The sequence below is a fragment of the Cololabis saira genome, chromosome 5, assembly GCF_033807715.1.
Source record: "Cololabis saira isolate AMF1-May2022 chromosome 5, fColSai1.1, whole genome shotgun sequence".
In the NCBI taxonomy this organism is placed as follows: domain Eukaryota; kingdom Metazoa; phylum Chordata; class Actinopteri; order Beloniformes; family Belonidae; genus Cololabis; species Cololabis saira.
In genome coordinates this window covers 12,591,130-12,597,560 of record NC_084591.1, presented here as the reverse complement: position 1 = coordinate 12,597,560, position 6,431 = coordinate 12,591,130, and positions in this window count along the sequence as shown.

Genomic DNA, 6,431 nt, shown 5'->3' with positions numbered 1-6,431 from the left:
TTCTTTATGAATTTTACAAGTAAGATTATTTATTTTAGTTAGAGAAAATACCAAAAGAGGATAAGTGAGGATAAGTACCTTACACGAATTTTAAGAATAACAGCTCTTAAACTCATAACAAAAAACTGGCTTCAGAAATTAAGTCCGGTTTTAGAGAAATGGCGAGACTTAATGGAACAAGTAAAAGAAATTGAACAATTAACGTATCAAATCAGAGGAAATCTTCGAATGAGACACATGCTGTGGGCTAAATGGGAGAGCTTTATAAAAAAATGGGGGTGAAATGCTAAGATAGTATAAGACATGAAGAGATCTAACTGCACCTCAAAGCTAGTACTCTCAATGCTGAGGCGATCAATGGATTATTTGACGGATAGATATGAACGGGGAGCACTTACGTTTTTTGTTTGTTTATCGTTTTTTTCTCTTTTTTTTTGTTAGTTATTGTCTTTGGAGTTATTGTTATGTACTTGCTTGTTTACTTGCTCTCATGGTGTGTCTCTCTCCCTCTAGTTGTGTTGTGTTTATGAAATAAGAATGGAAATGAGGATTTGTGAAAATATGAATTGTAGTGTATACATAAACGTTAGTGAAGTTTAAGGGATGTATAGGGTAGGGAGGTAACAGGGAGGTTAAAAGGTATTTAGAGGCATGTTATGCCTCTTTTTGTTTTGTTTTTTGTTTTTGTTTTTGTCTGTTGTTGTTGTTGAAATATGTCCTTTTAATATTTTTTTCCTTTTTGTTTATATGTTGAGGTTGGTGTCTGTCTTATGTCTATATGTATTTTAGTCGTTTTTTTTGTTATTGTTATACTGAACGTTACTATGGTGTGGCACATTATAGAAAAATAAAGTATAAAAAAAAGATTATTTACAAATATTATTCTTCATTCTGTTTACATCACAAGTTTCACTTTTCATTACCTCTTATGAAGACAATAAACTAAACCGCCAGGGTTGCAGGTTTACAAACTATCCTCCAAATATTCTTTATGAATCTTACAAGCAGAGGTGGGTAGAGTAGCCAAAAATTGTACTCAAGTAAAAGGACTGTTACTTCAGAATAATATGACTCAAGTAGAAGTAAAAAGTAGTCATCCAAATAATTACTTGAGTAAAAGTAAAAAAGTACTTGGTGAAAAAACTACTCAAGTAGTGAGTAACTGTTGAGTAACGTCTGATTTATTTTTTTAACACAACCATTCAAAGAGACAAAAGTACAAAATAAAACATACACTCCAGTTGAATAATTCATATTGCCACCTTTATAATCCTCTTCTGAGTTTATGTAGGTGCCATATGTTAAATATTTATGTTTATGTTGGCATCAGCTGTTAGTTTGACACCTGTCACTCATGTCACAGGGGGGTGTGGTCAAGGCGTAGTAATCTGAATGAATGGGCATATATTCACCTGTTCACCGCGGCGGCTGCATGGAGGGGGTGAGTAGGGAGAGTGTATTTTTTGTTGACCGCATGAATGCCGCTTGATTACCGTTTTGAATATACGGACAGAGAGTGAACATCTTGCCTTGCCTTGCCTTGCTTTTTGCTGTTTGTCCAGCGTTGGAGGAGAATAAATGCGGACACGGTTTAACAACACGGAAATGGCTTGTCGTTTATGCAGCGCGTCAGCAGTACCATGCTCCCTCACTTAGCCTCTCAGTGATTACCTTTTTTTTGGTTTGGAGTCACTACAACTTGTCAACAAAAAATATATACCCAAACGATCTGTGGAGAAAAAAAACGGAAAAAACCCGAAAACTTTACTGGGTGTATTGTTGATTCACTGCGCAAATCACGGAGCTGCTGAGCTTCAAAAAGGCAGTATGAGTGGAATAAATGAAAGAATCGAAAATAATGACTCTGAAGCAACGAATGCTAAACGAAATGTCAAACTTACTGCAAAGGCCTTGGCAAATAAAATTGAAAGTCTGCAAAAGGAACGTAAAACACATGTAAATAAAATAAAAGACTTAATACCTGCAATGAAAGAGCTTATGAAACAAAATAAAAATGCACAAGAGTTGAGATTCCAGTTGCAAACTCTCACTCAGCTCCTTGACACTGCTGTGAACCTACATCAAACAATAATTCCACTGTTACCTGAGGATGAAAAGGATAAACAGAATGATTGGTTCTCAAGTATTGAAAATTACAGCAGTAAATTCAAGAATGATGTGATTCAGTGGTTGGATGAAAAGGAACATGTTCCCGATTCTGTTGAAGATGACTTGGTTGCAGCAACAGAGGATGTGTGTCACTTTCAAATGGATGATGCCTCACAGGCAGCAACACTGGACACAGGCTGGATGGATGATGTGAAACCAAATGATAGCATTTCAAATGTGCAAAGCAGACGATCTGCACAAAGTTCTGGAAGTGGCAAAAGGTCCTCTATATCAGGCACCTCCTCAGCTCGCATAAAGGCAGAAGCGGATCTAGCTGCATTAATGGCACGGCAAAAACTTCTACAGGATAAGCATGCACTGGAGGAGGAAGAGCAGCAAATACAGAAACGCAAAGAAAAGCTCAAGTTGGAAGAAGAAATTGCTGCACACTTGGCTAAAGTGACTGTTTTAAGGGCTGCTAGCTCATCTGGTTCTAAAACCACTGTAACAGACCGGTCCAATGCAATGAATTCTTACCTAAAAAAAGAACAAGAAAAAACAAAGCTCAATATGGACGCCGCTCCTTTCATTCCTCAGAGCCTGAAAACACAGCACCCAAAATTCATGGTCAGCGAACAGGTGACAAGGCCTAAATCAGATAGGCTGACCCATGCTGCTCACTTTCAGCCTCCTGCTTTAAAGCACCACCTGCCTAAACTCAAGCCATCCAGTGCTCAGAACAATCAGATGCGACGTGGAACCATTCTCAACACTGAAGGTTCAGTAAGCAATGAGAAGCAAAACAATTTTCTTCATGTAATGAGAAGGCAGAATGAAATAACAACATTACTGATAAAACAGCAGCAATGTTCATCCTTGCCCAAAAGAGAGATTCAGGTCTTTGATGGTGATCCATTGCAGTTTCATACATTTATGAGAGCCTTCGAAAATTGTGTTGAAAGCAAGTCCGACAGTAATAGTGATCACCTGTACTTCCTTGAGCAATTCACCAGAGGTCGCCCGAGGGATCTTGTACGAAGCTGCCAACATATGGACCCACATATGGGTTATGCTCAGGCTAAAATGCTACTTCAGGAACATTTTGGAGATGAACAAAGGGTTGCAGCTGCTTATATGGACAAGGCATTGTCATGGGTCCCGATTAAATCAGAGGACGTTAAGGCGCTCCAAGACTACAGCTTGTTTCTCAGAGGATGTTCGAATGCAATGAACGAAGTGCAGTACATGTTTGAAATGGATATGCCTGCTAATATGTTGACCATAATAAAGAAGCTGCCTTACAAGCTAAGGGATCGATGGAGGACGACTGCTTGTGAAATACAAGAGAGGCGTAACCAAAGGGCTACATTCAATGATATTGTTATTTTCATTGAAAGGCAAGCAAGGATTCTAACAGATCCAGTATTTGGGGACATTCAAGATGCATCACCAGCATTAAATAGAGGCATGAATCGAACCAGCTTAAACCCTAGACCGAGGCCAAAAGGAAGTAGTTTTGCCACAACTGTGAACACTGTAGAGGACAATAACACTGGAACAGAGGGAAGGAGACCAGACATGATCTCATCAGTCAAGAAAGTCTGTCTGTTTTGTGAGGGTGGACACACTTTGGAGTTTTGTCCTCTGTTGGAGAAAAGGCCTCACACTGAAAAGATCACCTTTTTGAGGGAAAGGGGAATGTGCTTTGGCTGTTTGTGTATAGGACACATCAGCAAGGACTGTCGAAAGCGTCTCTCATGCGAAGTGTGCAGTTTGAAACACCCCACAATGCTCCACATCCACTCAAAAGAAAAGGATCCAGTGACAGAGGAAGAACCAGGCGCTGCATTGGGCTGTGCTCTGGTATCCAGTGGGCTTACTGGGGCTGGTGGTCATGATTGCAAGCTTCCTATAGTGCCAGTGCAGATTAAATCCAAAAAAGGTAACCATACAGTGGTGACTTATGCCTTCTTGGATCAGGGTAGCACGGCTGTTTTCTGTACAGTGAACCTCATGAACAAGCTCAACCTCTCAGGGAAAAAGACACGAATTCTTTTAAGGACAATGGGTCAAGAGAAGGTTGTTAACAGCTATGTGATCACAGGACTGGAGGTGTCTGGCTTAGATGGGGAGACACACTGTGATTTGCCCAACACCTATACCCAGGAGTTTATGCCAGTGCATAAGGGAAATATTCCATGTCAAAGAGATCTTCAGAGGTGGCCTCACTTGGGAGATGTTCACTTACCTGAGATTGAGTCTGAAGTCGAGCTGTTGATTGGAACAAATGTACCAAAGGCACTGGAACCGCTGCAAGTCATTCGTAGTGTGGATGATGGACCCTATGCCATTAAGACTATTCTGGGTTGGACTGTTAATGGACCACTGGGAGGAGACAGTGGTGATGGAACTGATGTTGTGACCGTTAACAGAATTTCAGTTCTGAACTTAGAGGAGCAGTTCAGAACAGACTACCCAGAATGCGGCTATGATGAACAACCGGGCCAGTCGAGAGAAGATCAAAGGTTCATGGAGTTGGTCCAGGATTCTGCCAGACTTGTAGATGGCCATTACGAGGTTAATGAGGACTCAGACTCAGATTCGGACCTGGACGAGGAAGCAGCTTTACGCTTCTACAGCGAAGTGGAGAAGCGGGTGAAATTAAAGAGGAAGAACAATAACTCACGAGCTGAAGAGCTGGAGAAGAACGAAGATGATGGTGAATATGATGAGCTGGATGCAGACGCCAAGAGAGGAATCACTTACCAGATGGCTAAGAACAATGGACTGACACCAAAGAGAAGGAAAATTGACCGTAATCCCAGAGTCAAGCACAGAGAGAAGTTCAGACGGGCTAAGATCCACAGAAAGGGACAGGTCCGAGAGGCTCGTCGACGGTGGAAGCAAGTCCAGTATATGTCCAAAATGGACCGCCATCATTACGGGACAGTCAAAGAGTTTCTCGAGGATGTGGATCTCACCTGGAAGAATGCCCTGGAATATAACCCAGACAGGGATCCTTCAGATCGCCTGATCCACCACAGAGCATGTGCATTAAAGGATACGGTCCATGCTATCATCCAAGAAGAATGAGATGAGGATTTTGAGAAGATTTGTGAGGAGATCAAACAGTCACGCAAAAGTAACAAGAGGTTGCTCCACTACATGTGCTCCCTCCTTCCACCACGTCCTTCCCAAACAGCCCCAACCTGTTCATATTCTCTTACAGCCCCAAAAAACACAGCCCGAAAGAAGAAACGTCATAAAAGAGGCTGGAAAACTGGCTACATTCCAAAGAAGAAATCTTCTCCTCATGTGTCCAAATATGGTGCACATTTGGGGTCTGATGAGGATGATGGAGAAGGAGATGATGAGGATGAAAGTGAGAAGAAAGGAGGAAGAGAGGGCAATGTCACAGAAGATGATCAGATGGTTGCTGAAGCTGAAGCAGGACCAGGACCTGCATCACCCCAGAAAGATAGTTTTGAGTCTGACCCAAGAGAACAAAATGGTCATGAGGAGATGCAAAGAGAAGACATGACACCAGTTGAAGAGGAGGTGGTCCTATGTGGAGTAGGGAAACCCAGAAATGACATCTACGCTCGTCGACGGTGGAAGCAAGTCCAGTATTTGTCCAATCTATTCTGGAAGCGATGGACCAAGGAATATTTACCACAGTTGCAAGAACGTCAGAAGTGGACTGGTATCAAGCGCAACTTTGTGGTAGGAGACATTGTGCTTATTGTGGATGAGACAGCACCGCGGAACTCGTGGGTCATGGGAAGAGTCATCCAAGCCTTCCCAGACAGAAGAGGATTAGTGCGACGGCTGCTGATCAAGACTAAGACCAGCTCCTTGGAAAGGCCCATAACCAAAGTCTGTCTACTGCAGGAAGCAGAAGCCTGACCCCTCAGTTCGGAGAGGACTATTTTTTGGACAGCTAGACTGACTTTACTGACTGACAGTGTGACATGGTCATGCTTACTCCATGAAACTGTATTTGAACTTCTGGACTCGACTGGATTTGACTTGTGTTCCAGGGAGAAGAGCATAGTGATGGACTATCAACAAGGACAATTGTGGATTTTTGTGATTTCAGGTTTCTTGTTTACTAGTTATAATGTAATTATTCCAGTGATAATAATTAGGGGCTGGGTTGTAGGTGCCATATGTTAAATATTTATGTTTATGTTGGCATCAGCTGTTAGTTTGACACCTGTCACTCATGTCACAGGGGGGTGTGGTCAAGGCGTAGTAATCTGAATGAATGGGCATATATTCACCTGTTCACCGCAGCGGCTGCATGGAGGGGGTGAGTAGGG